This window comes from Hemicordylus capensis, chromosome 2 (assembly GCF_027244095.1).
Source record: "Hemicordylus capensis ecotype Gifberg chromosome 2, rHemCap1.1.pri, whole genome shotgun sequence".
NCBI lineage: Eukaryota > Metazoa > Chordata > Lepidosauria > Squamata > Cordylidae > Hemicordylus > Hemicordylus capensis.
In genome coordinates this window covers 168,902,796-168,915,928 of record NC_069658.1, presented here as the reverse complement: position 1 = coordinate 168,915,928, position 13,133 = coordinate 168,902,796, and the positions used below count along the sequence as shown (strand labels likewise).

General features: G+C 46.5%; 1 long non-coding RNA gene across 2 annotated transcripts; it reads left to right on the top strand.

Annotated features, from left to right (window-relative positions):
• The first annotated feature begins 1,290 nt into the window (after nt 1–1,290).
• LOC128347642 (uncharacterized) lies at nt 1,291–4,339 on the top strand. Of its 2 annotated transcripts, XR_008317635.1 has the most exons (4): nt 1,291–1,451; nt 1,662–1,829; nt 3,929–4,067; nt 4,190–4,339. It is a non-coding gene; the product is annotated as an uncharacterized LOC128347642 (long non-coding RNA). The 2 variants fall into 2 exon arrangements; XR_008317634.1 differs by having other exon boundaries at nt 1,291–1,829.
• The last annotated feature ends 8,794 nt before the right edge of the window (nt 4,340–13,133 follow it).

The following is a 13,133-nucleotide window of genomic DNA, read 5'->3' as shown; positions in this document are numbered from 1 at the left end:
AATAAGGCTTCCCTGGTGTGTGTGCGCATGAGTGGACAGAAAACATTCTCCCTGTAAAACCTTGTGGTAAATCTGTATTGCAGACACTTTGAAAGGAGGGCTTACCCAAGAGGGGCAAAGCACTACAGACAAACATGAGTATACTATCCACCAACCTTGCCAGACTTGTGCTTTGGTGGTAATCCTGCCTTCTGAAATGCTGGAATCATATCTGTTTTATAGTCTGGAATAAAAATCCTCAAGTCCACATCATTGCTGTAAGGAGCTTGAATGGACTTGGGGGTATGTACGGCTGGAGTATGAACGCACACTCTCTCCTCCGGAGGAGATTCGGGGTAACAGCCCTTTCTGTAAAGCCCCCAGGCCAAACAGAGAGGTGTTAAGGGCTCTCTCAAAGGCCAACAATGAACCCGAGTTCTAGTCCAGCAATATCTAGAGGACCACCGGTTGAGGACCTCTGGGAGCAAACAGTGATAAAGGGGAGTGTGTGTGTGTGTGTGTGTGTGTGTGTGAATTCTCAGTCCCGGGTTGGCCTGTGGTTACCCGCAGCTGTGCCCCATTCACTGCCCTGCCCACCAGCCTCCACTGACAGAAGAGACCCCTTCTGTTCCTGGCTTCTATCGGCCAACCAAAGTTTGGGGGACTCCTGTGGAGAACCAAAGGGATCTCTCCCTTCAAGCAACAGCTGTAGATTGAGCAGTGGAAAGTGGATCCCTTGACCCTAGAAGTGATGCCCTGACTTGAATGACTTGCCCCCCACAGCTCCAGGGGGCACAGTGGAGTATGTATGTATGTATGTATTTAACATCCCACTTTTCCTCCAAGGAGCCCAGAGCAGTGTGCGTGCTTGTGTTTATCCTCACAACAACCCTGTGAGGTGGGCGAGGCTGAGAGAGACGTGACTGGCCCAGAGTCCACCAGGGAATGTCAGGGCTGAATGAGGATTAGAGCCCCGGCCTCCCCAGTCCTAGTCCAACACTCTAACCATGACACCACCCTGGAGGCAGTGTTGCCTGGAAGACCACAACCACCAACAGCCCAAATTAGACCTGTAAAGAGGCTTCCATGAAGGGGGGGGATCCCAAAGCAACCATTTTTGCCCGACTCATCTGCTGCCACTGGAGTCAGGGGATAGTGAGCTCAGTCAGGTGCACCCGTCTCCCCGGGGAGCCCTCCTGCATGCCAGCCACATATGCCTGTGAGTGACATCACATTGGGGGGCGTGGCCATAAGCTGGAAGGGCCCAGGTGGCCCTCTGGAGCTCTTTTCCTAGCTGGCTGTGTTGTCAGCTGGAGGTCTTCTTGGTTCACGGTGGCTCCTAGGCAGCTGGGCGGCTTGGGTTCTTGGAGAGGAAGGGGAGGAGAGCTGGTAGCAAGCCTGAATGGTCCCCTTTGCTAAGCAGGATCCATCCTGGTTTACATCGGAAGGGGAGACTACATCATGTGAGCCCTGTAAGATATTCCCCCCTCAGGGGATGGAGGGGCCGCTCCGGGAAGTGCATCTGCAGGCTTGCATGCAGAAGGTTCCAGATTCCCTCCCTGGCAGCATCTCCAAGATCGGGCTGAGAGAGGCTCCTGCCTGCAATCTTGGAGAAGCCGCTGCCCGTCCAAGGAGACAATCTGGAGCTAGATGGACCAAGGGTCTGACTCAGTATATGGCAGCTTCCAGGGTGTGTGGCGCCATGGATATAAAGAGCCAAGCTGACCAAGGAAAGAAACTACTAGCCAGAGCAGCCAGGGACTGTGGAAGCCACGGAGGGACAGCAGCATCCCGCTGAGAAGGCAAAGCATTGAGGACCTTCCTGTATTCCTCGGTAACCACTGGAAAAGGTGAGGCATGCCATCAAGTCAATCTCGACTCCTGGCGACCACAGAACCCTGTGGTTGTCTTTGGTAGAATACAGGAGGGGTTGACCATTGCTATCTCCTGCACAGTGTGAGATGATGCCTTTCAGCATCTTCCTATATCACTGCTGCCCGATAGAGGTTTTTCCCATGGTACCAGCGGGGATTGGAACTGGCTCCCTAGTCTAGTCTAGTCGTTTTCCTGCTGTGCTATTAGTCCATCTGCTTAATTATAGCTTCGCCCAGGACTGGATTAGCCCTCCCCAGTAAAAACTATATTGGGAAACACTTGGGAACTAGAAAGTGGCACAAGCAGGAAAAACAGGGACAAGCAAGAAAGCTGATACTTATAATATTTCTATACCACTTTCCAACAGAAGTCCTCTTAAGTAGTTTACATAAATATGAATAAATTTTAAAAATGGCTCCCTGTCCCCCAAAGGGCTCAGAATCTAAAAAAGAAACATAAGATAGACACCAGCAACAGTCACTGGAGGGATGCTGTGCTGGAGATGGATAGGGCCAGTTGCTCTCCCCCTGCTACATATAAGAGAATCACCACTTTTAAAAGTTGCCTCTTTGCTCTTTTAGCTGGGATACTAGTAGTAGCAACAATGATGATGATGATGATGATGATGATGATGATGATGATGATGATGATGAATCAAATGCAGTCAATAACATCTAGTAGATTGTGTGTAAATATAATAATAATAATAATAGTTATAACACATATAATTATTTAAAAATATATATCTTTATTTCGAAGATAGAAAGCACCATGGCCCTCAGTTCTTGTTTCTTTAATGTTACTATTATCTGTATACTGTTTTTCAACAAAAAGCAAACTCTTCTCAGAGCAGTTTGCACAGGGGTAAGGTTTGCTGACCCCAGAGGGCTCACAGTACACGCAGAAAGAAGGGAGACCCCAGCAAGAGCCGCTGGAGGGATGCCGTTGTGGGGCTGGACAGGGCCAGATGCTCTCCCCCTGCTTAACCGAAAGGGCATTACCGCTTTGCTGGGTGCCCCGTTGCTCAGTCCACAGGGGGACCTTGCCTCTCCAAGCAGACCGGGCTAATCATTACTTGACTTTTATTTGAACATCTGTGCCCTGCCTTTCTCCACAGGCCCCAAAGTGGCCAACCAAAACTAAAATCCCATAGAAAGCAAAAAGGTCATTTCCCAAAGCGCCATGAAATGGGGCACACCCCACATGCTGTGGGGGCAGAGCAGGCACTGGAAAACTACCACTAGAAGACAAACAACCCTGTTCAAAGCAGCCATTGAGCAGCAACTGTTACCCAGCAACAATCAATGATAGAACCCTGGCCCTGTTTGAGCAGGAATAACTGTCCTTCTGGCCTTCCTCTTCCCTAGGGGTGACCAACCTCTCCTCCTGTGCCTTTCAAAGCAACCCAAGAAAAGTGTCAGGAGATAAGGATCAGATGAGGATCTGGGGCCCAATTCTCACTCAGCCTGAAGCTCCCTGGGGGGAATTGGGGCCAATCTCTTGCTATCTACTGGCTTTTGGCCAAAGGGTGGGTAAGACTATAATTGCTTGCTAGTGGCAAATTAGTATAAATTTTATGTCTATTTTGTTATGTAAAAAGAGATATTTGCAGACTGGATTGGGCAAGGTTCAGCCCTCAATGTGAGACTAGACTTAAATTTGCATTCTGATTGGGCAAGTCCTCCAGGGTTTTTAAATTCTATGTTGATCAAAATGGGCAAGATCTCTAGGATTTTTAAACTGACTTCTTGTTTAGTGCACTCATGGCCATCTCGGATCCTTATTCCTTACTCAAGGAAAGCATTGAGTTTGAATGCTGGGCTTAAGGTTTTGATGTTTTAATGTCTATTGATAAAATGGAAGGAATCATTTCACATGCAAATGTTTAAATTGGTTGTGTCATGCAAGGGTTTTGAGAATTGTCTCGACTAAGAAATATTTGATTGCCTTGTCAGCAAGAAAGGTTCTTGCAGGATAGGTGCAAATCAAGCTATCTTGCAGACAGACAAAAAACAACAACCCAACTTCTGTTTGAAAGTTCTGTCTTTGTTGAAGATGATGTTTGGCATTTTAGCATTCAAGACTCTACAAAAATGGATTGCGAGAACGCCTGACCTGAGAAATTGACACAAGATTGAGCGGAGGTGAATGCACTGTTTAACGAGAAGAAGGCAGATCACCAAAGACGGCGGAAGTCCTGTGATGAGGTTGGGGTGAGTAACTGGGCCTGACTGGTTGGATGATGGCCCATCTGTATTGGGCTTCTTCCGTAACAGATGCCCAATTAGTAGATAAATGTAAGGCAGTCTAACATTTCTCAATGACTCTCTTACAGAGGTCGGGAGAAGCTAAGAAGAAGGAGAGAAGAGACTCTACAGTGGGAGAACCACTTTGGGAAGAGCAGGATCAGCCCCTTTATCATTTCGGTTTGCCTCTTCTGCTGCAGCTTCTTCAGTTCGACAGTATGGCTTTTTTGGTAATCTGGCGACCGGAACGATACACTGTAAGTATTCCAAATGTGGCAAAATACCAGGCTCTAGTTTCCCCAGGCACCATGAAATTGGGGCACACACCCCATGCAGTGGGGACCGAGCAAGCCGTAAAAAATGACTCCTCCTCTTCCTGGCCCCAAACCCAGAGCAGACTCGCCCACCAGCCCTGTTCAAAGCAGGCCTTGACCAGCCACAGTAAGCATTGGAAGCCTGGCCCAGTTTGAGCAGGGAGAACAGTATGACTGGTCTCCTCCTCCCTCAGGGTTTCCATCTTGCCCTGACCTTGCAGCTTTCAAAGCAACCCAACCGATGTGCCAGGCATTAGTATCTGATCAGGACTTGGCTTCCAAACCTCACCCAGACTAAAGGTCCATGGGGGAAACTTGAGCAATCTCTTGCTTCTTTCCCTACCTTATGAGACAGTGGTGAGGTTAAATCATGAGTGGGGAGCACAGGAAGAGATGGATGTACATTGCCCCAAGCTTTTGGCCAAAGGGTGAAATGAAAAATTACTCAGAACATTGCCTAACACAATGTCTGTATCATTTACAGTTACTTCTGAGGAACAGCTACAACTGGAAACAAGGTCAGCTTCATGTTGTTGTTGTTGTTGTTGTTGTTGTTGTTGTTGTTATAGCCCAGTAAGCTTCCAGACCACCTTGGGTTTATTCTCTCTTTTTGACAGTTAAAGCACCACATTTTCATTGATGCCAGGAGATGTTGAACAGTAGGGCACACATCCTGGGGTGCCTCTGTTATGGCACAAGAGATATTCCCAGACTGATTGGGCAAGGTTCGGACCACAATGCGTGTCTGGACATTTAAATTTGCATTCTGATTGGGCAAGACCTCTAGGGTTTTTAAATTCTGTCTTGATCGAATTGGGCAAGATCTCTAGGATTTTTAAATTGTATATGGAATTGGGCAAGATCAAGGCCTGTGTGGGCCTCGATTTTTAAATTGCATCCCCCAGCTTGACCTTGACAATTGTATTCTGATTGGGAGAGACCTCTAGGGTTTTTAAATTCTGTATGGAATTGGGCAAGATCAGGGCCTGTGTGGGCCTCGATTTTTAAATTGCATCCCCCAGCTTGACTGAGCACACAATCTCTAGGTTCCCTTAGAGTGAATTGGGCATGATACCCTTTTTTTTAAATTCCATGTTTGGGCAGCTTTAAGCCAGTGGACTGGAGTCCCATGAGCTTGGAATCTCCAATGGCTCAACTGGGCAAGACAATTGGTGTCTTTAAATTCTGTCAGGGCCTTGTGGACATATTTTTCAGCCAGGGGTGTAGTGTTAAATTTGGATCGACTGACCACCCACTTTTATTCATGCTCATGATAAAGTCTGAATCAAATGGATCACGTTGCGTGTTTTATATGCGCTGTGTCCCAAATCTTGAGTGACCCATGAAGAGATGAGTTATTCTTTAGTGCGCTCATGGCCATCTCGGATCCTTATTCCTTACTCAAGGAAAGCATTGATTTTGAATGCTGGGCTCAAGGTTTTGATGCTTTTCTGTCTATTGATAAAATGGAAGGAATCATTTCACATGCAAATGTTTAAATTGGTTGTGTCATGCAAGGGTTTTGAGAACTGCCTGGACTAAAGAAATAGTTTGATTGCCTTGTCAGCAAGAGAGGTGCCTGCAGCCTAGGCGGCAACCATGCTATCTTGCACAGAGACAAAAAGCCTTTTGGAAGGTTGTGTCTTTGTTGAAGATGATGTTTAGCATTTTAGCATTCAAGACTCTTCAGACACGGATTGCGAGAACGCCTGGCCTGAGAAATTGACACCCGAGTGAATGGAGGCGAATGCACCTGCTTAAGTTGAGGAAGGCAGATCACCAAAGGCGGCAGGAGTCCTTTGGTGAGGATGGGGTGAGTAACTGGGCCTGACTGGTTGGATGATGGCCCATCTGTATTGGGCTTCTTCCATAACAGATGCCCAATTAGTAGATAAATGTAAGGCAGTCTAACATTTCTCAATGACTCTCTTACAGAGGTCGGGAGAAGCTAAGAAGAAGGAGAGAAGAGACTCTACAGTGGGAGAACCACTTTGGGAAGAGCAGGATCAGCCCCTTTATCATTTCGGTTTGCCTCTTCTGCTGCACCTTCTTCAGTTCGACAGTATGGCTTTTTTGGTAATCTGGCGACCGGAACGATACACTGTAAGTATTCCAAATGTGGCAAAATACCAGGCTCTAGTTTCCCCAGGCACCATGAAATTGGGGCACACACCCCATGCAGTGGGGACTGAGCAAGCCGTAAAAAATGACTCCTCCTCATCCTGGCCCCAAACCCAGAGCAGACTCGCCCACCAGCCCTGTTCAAAGCAGGCCTTGACCAGCCACAGTAAGCATTGGAAGCCTGGCCCAGTTTGAGCAGGGAGAACAGTATGACTGGTCTCCTCCTCCCTCAGGGTTTCCATCTTGCCCTGACCTTGCAGCTTTCAAAGCAACCCAACCGATGTGCCAGGCGTTAGTATCTGATCAGGACTTGGCTTCCAAACCTCACCCAGACTAAAGGTCCATGGGGGAAACTTGAGCAATCTCTTGCTTCTTTCCCTACCTTATGAGACAGTGGTGAGGTTAAATCATGAGTGGGGAGCACAGGAAGAGATGGATGTACATTGCCCCAAGCTTTTGGCCAAAGGGTGAAATGAAAAATTACTCAGAACATTGACTAACACAATGTCTGTATCATTTACAGTTACTTCTGAGGAACAGCTACAACTGGAAACAAGGTCAGCTTCATGTTGTTGTTGTTGTTGTTGCTGTTGTTGTTGCAGTTGTTGTTGTTGTTGTTGTTATAGCCCAGTAAGCTTCCAGACCACCTTGGGTTTATTCTCTCTTTTTGACAGTTAAAGCACCACATTTTCATTGATGCCAGGAGATGTTGAACAGTAGGGCACACATCCTGGGGTGCCTCTGTTATGGCACAAGAGATATTCCCAGACTGATTGGGCAAGGTTCGGACCACAATGCGTGTCTGGACATTTAAATTTGCATTCTGATTGGGCAAGACCTCTAGGGTTTTTAAATTCTGTCTTGATCGAATTGGGCAAGATCTCTAGGATTTTTAAATTGTATATGGAATTGGGCAAGATCAAGGCCTGTGTGGGCCTCGATTTTTAAATTGCATCCCCCAGCTTGACCTTCACAATTGTATTCTGATTGGGCAAGACCTCTAGGGTTTTTAAATTCTGTATGGAATTGGGCAAGATCAGGGCCTGTGTGGGCCTCGATTTTTAAATTGCATCCCCCAGCTTGACCTTTACAATTGTATTTTGATTGGGCAAGACCTCTAGGGTTTTTAAATTCTGTATGGAATTGGGCAAGATCAGGGCCTGTGTGGGCCTCGATTTTTAAATTGCATCCCCCAGCTTGACTGAGCACACAATCTCTAGGTTCCCTTAGAGTGAATTGGGCATGATACCCTTTTTTTTAAATTCCATGTTTGGGCAGCTTTAAGCCAGTGGACTGGAGTCCCATGAGCTTGGAATCTCCAATGGCTCAACTGGGCAAGACAATTGGTGTCTTTAAATTCTGTCAGGGCCTTGTGGACATATTTTTCAGCCAGGGGTGTAGTGTTAAATTTGGATCGACTGACCACCCACTTTTATTCATGCTCATGATAAAGTCTGAATCAAATGGATTACGTTGCGTGTTTTATATGCGCTGTGTCCCAAGTCTTGAGTGACCCATGAAGAGATGAGTTCTTCTTTAGTGCGCTCATGGCCATCTCGGATCCTTATTCCTTACTCAAGGAAAGCATTGATTTTGAATGCTGGGCTCAAGGTTTTGATGCTTTTCTGTCTATTGATAAAATGGAAGGAATCATTTCACATGCAACTGTTTAAATTGGTTGTGTCATGCAAGGGTTTTGAGAACTGCCTGGACTAAAGAAATAGTTTGATTGCCTTGTCAGCAAGAGAGGTGCCTGCAGCCTAGGCGGCAACCATGCTATCTTGCACAGAGACAAAAAGCCTTTTGGAAGGTTGTGTCTTTGTTGAAGATGATGTTTAGCATTTTAGCATTCAAGACTCTTCAGACACGGATTGCGAGAACGCCTGGCCTGAGAAATTGACACCCGAGTGAATGGAGGCGAATGCACCTGCTTAAGTTGAGGAAGGCAGATCACCAAAGGCGGCAGGAGTCCTTTGGTGAGGATGGGGTGAGTAACTGGGCCTGACTGGTTGGATGATGGCCCATCTGTATTGGGCTTCTTCCATAACAGATGCCCAATTAGTAGATAAATGTAAGGCAGTCTAACATTTCTCAATGACTCTCTTACAGAGGTCGGGAGAAGCTAAGAAGAAGGAGAGAAGAGACTCTACAGTGGGAGAACCACTTTGGGAAGAGCAGGATCAGCCCCTTTATCATTTCGGTTTGCCTCTTCTGCTGCACCTTCTTCAGTTCGACAGTATGGCTTTTTTGGTAATCTGGCGACCGGAACGATACACTGTAAGTATTCCAAATGTGGCAAAATACCAGGCTCTAGTTTCCCCAGGCACCATGAAATTGGGGCACACACCCCATGCAGTGGGGACTGAGCAAGCCGTAAAAAATGACTCCTCCTCATCCTGGCCCCAAACCCAGAGCAGACTCGCCCACCAGCCCTGTTCAAAGCAGGCCTTGACCAGCCACAGTAAGCATTGGAAGCCTGGCCCAGTTTGAGCAGGGAGAACAGTATGACTGGTCTCCTCCTCCCTCAGGGTTTCCATCTTGCCCTGACCTTGCAGCTTTCAAAGCAACCCAACCGATGTGCCAGGCGTTAGTATCTGATCAGGACTTGGCTTCCAAACCTCACCCAGACTAAAGGTCCATGGGGGAAACTTGAGCAATCTCTTGCTTCTTTCCCTACCTTATGAGACAGTGGTGAGGTTAAATCATGAGTGGGGAGCACAGGAAGAGATGGATGTACATTGCCCCAAGCTTTTGGCCAAAGGGTGAAATGAAAAATTACTCAGAACATTGCCTAACACAATGTCTGTATCATTTACAGTTACTTCTGAGGAACAGCTACAACTGGAAACAAGGTCAGCTTCATGTTGTTGTTGTTGTTGTTGTTATAGCCCAGTAAGCTTCCAGACCACCTTGGGTTTATTCTCTCTTTTTGACAGTTAAAGCACCACATTTTCATTGATGCCAGGAGATGTTGAACAGTAGGGCACACATCCTGGGGTGCCTCTGTTATGGCACAAGAGATATTCCCAGACTGATTGGGCAAGGTTCGGACCACAATGTGTGTCTGGACATTTAAATTTGCATTCTGATTGGGCAAGACCTCTAGGGTTTTTAAATTCTGTCTTGATCGAATTGGGCAAGATCTCTAGGATTTTTAAATTGTATATGGAATTGGGCAAGATCAAGGCCTGTGTGGGCCTCGATTTTTAAATTGCATCCCCCAGCTTGACCTTGACAATTGTATTCTGATTGGGAGAGACCTCTAGGGTTTTTAAATTCTGTATGGAATTGGGCAAGATCAGGGCCTGTGTGGGCCTCGATTTTTAAATTGCATCCCCCAGCTTGACCTTTACAATTGTATTCTGATTGGGCAAGACCTCTAGGGTTTTTAAATCCTGTATGGAATTGGGTAAGATCAGGGCCTGTGTGGGCCTCGATTTTTAAATTGCATCCCCCAGCTTGACTGAGCACACAATCTCTAGGTTCCCTTAGAGTGAATTGGGCATGATACCCCTTTTTTTAAATTCCATGTTTGGGCAGCTTTAAGCCAGTGGACTGGAGTCCCATGAGCTTGGAATCTCCAATGGCTCAACTGGGCAAGACAATTGGTGTCTTTAAATTCTGTCAGGGCCTTGTGGACATATTTTTCAGCCAGGGGTGTAGTGTTAAATTTGGATCGACTGACCACCCACTTTTATTCATGCTCATGATAAAGTCTGAATCAAATGGATCAGGTTGCGTGTTTTATATGCGCTGTGTCCCAAGTCTTGAGTGACCCATGAAGAGATGAGTTCTTCTTTAGTGCGCTCATGGCCATCTCGGATCCTTATTCCTTACTCAAGGAAAGCATTGATTTTGAATGCTGGGCTCAAGGTTTTGATGCTTTTCTGTCTATTGATAAAATGGAAGGAATCATTTCACATGCAACTGTTTAAATTGGTTTTGTCATGCAAGGGTTTTGAGAACTGTCTGGACTAAAGAAACAGTTTGATTGCCTTGTCAGCAAGAGAGGTGCCTGCAGCCTAGGCGGCAACCATGCTATCTTGCACAGAGACAAAAAGCCTTTTGGAAGGTTGTGTCTTTGTTGAAGATGATGTTTAGCATTTTAGCATTCAAGACTCTTCAGACACGGATTGCGAGAACGCCTGGCCTGAGAAATTGACACCCGAGTGAATGGAGGCGAATGCACCTGCTTAAGTTGAGGAAGGCAGATCACCAAAGGCGGCAGGAGTCCTTTGGTGAGGATGGGGTGAGTAACTGGGCCTGACTGGTTGGATGATGGCCCATCTGTATTGGGCTTCTTCCATAACAGATGCCCAATTAGTAGATAAATGTAAGGCAGTCTAACATTTCTCAATGACTCTCTTACAGAGGTCGGGAGAAGCTAAGAAGAAGGAGAGAAGAGACTCTACAGTGGGAGAACCACTTTGGGAAGAGCAGGATCAGCCCCTTTATCATTTCGGTTTGCCTCTTCTGCTGCACCTTCTTCAGTTCGACAGTATGGCTTTTTTGGTAATCTGGCGACCGGAACGATACACTGTAAGTATTCCAAATGTGGCAAAATACCAGGCTCTAGTTTCCCCAGGCACCATGAAATTTGGGCACACACCCCATGCAGTGGGGACCGAGCAAGCCGTAAAAAATGACTCCTCCTCTTCCTGGCCCCAAACCCAGAGCAGACTCGCCCACCAGCCCTGTTCAAAGCAGGCCTTGACCAGCCACAGTAAGCATTGGAAGCCTGGCCCAGTTTGAGCAGGGAGAACAGTATGACTGGTCTCCTCCTCCCTCAGGGTTTCCATCTTGCCCTGACCTTGCAGCTTTCAAAGCAACCCAACCGATGTGCCAGGCGTTAGTATCTGATCAGGACTTGGCTTCCAAACCTCACCCAGACTAAAGGTCCATGGGGGAAACTTGAGCAATCTCTTGCTTCTTTCCCTACCTTATGAGACAGTGGTGAGGTTAAATCATGAGTGGGGAGCACAGGAAGAGATGGATGTACATTGCCCCAAGCTTTTGGCCAAAGGGTGAAATGAAAAATTACTCAGAACATTGCCTAACACAATGTCTGTATCATTTACAGTTACTTCTGAGGAACAGCTACAACTGGAAACAAGGTCAGCTTCATGTTGTTGTTGTTGTTGTTGTTGTTGTTGTTGTTATAGCCCAGTAAGCTTCCAGACCACCTTGGGTTTATTCTCTCTTTTTGACAGTTAAAGCACCACATTTTCATTGATGCCAGGAGATGTTGAACAGTAGGGCACACATCCTGGGGTGCCTCTGTTATGGCACAAGAGATATTCCCAGACTGATTGGGCAAGGTTCGGACCACAATGTGTGTCTGGACATTTAAATTTGCATTCTGATTGGGCAAGACCTCTAGGGTTTTTAAATTCTGTCTTGATCGAATTGGGCAAGATCTCTAGGATTTTTAAATTGTATATGGAATTGGGCAAGATCAAGGCCTGTGTGGGCCTCGATTTTTAAATTGCATCCCCCAGCTTGACCTTGACAATTGTATTCTGATTGGGCAAGACCTCTAGGGTTTTTAAATTCTGTATGGAATTGGGCAAGATCAGGGCCTGTGTGGGCCTCGATTTTTAAATTGCATCCCCCAGCTTGACCTTTACAATTGTATTCTGATTGGGCAAGACCTCTAGGGTTTTTAAATCCTGTATGGAATTGGGTAAGATCAGGGCCTGTGTGGGCCTCGATTTTTAAATTGCATCCCCCAGCTTGACTGAGCACACAATCTCTAGGTTCCCTTAGAGTGAATTGGGCATGATACCCCTTTTTTTAAATTCCATGTTTGGGCAGCTTTAAGCCAGTGGACTGGAGTCCCATGAGCTTGGAATCTCCAATGGCTCAACTGGGCAAGACAATTGGTGTCTTTAAATTCTGTCAGGGCCTTGTGGACATATTTTTCAGCCAGGGGTGTAGTGTTAAATTTGGATCGACTGACCACCCACTTTTATTCATGCTCATGATAAAGTCTGAATCAAATGGATCAGGTTGCGTGTTTTATATGCGCTGTGTCCCAAGTCTTGAGTGACCCATGAAGAGATGAGTTCTTCTTTAGTGCGCTCATGGCCATCTCGGATCCTTATTCCTTACTCAAGGAAAGCATTGATTTTGAATGCTGGGCTCAAGGTTTTGATGCTTTTCTGTCTATTGATAAAATGGAAGGAATCATTTCACATGCAACTGTTTAAATTGGTTGTGTCATGCAAGGGTTTTGAGAACTGCCTGGACTAAAGAAATAGTTTGATTGCCTTGTCAGCAAGAGAGGTGCCTGCAGCCTAGGCGGCAACCATGCTATCTTGCACAGAGACAAAAAGCCTTTTGGAAGGTTGTGTCTTTGTTGAAGATGATGTTTAGCATTTTAGCATTCAAGACTCTTCAGACACGGATTGCGAGAACGCCTGGCCTGAGAAATTGACACCCGAGTGAATGGAGGCGAATGCACCTGCTTAAGTTGAGGAAGGCAGATCACCAAAGGCGGCAGGAGTCCTTTGGTGAGGATGGGGTGAGTAACTGGGCCTGACTGGTTGGATGATGGCCCATCTGTATTGGGCTTCTTCCATAACAGATGCCCAATTAG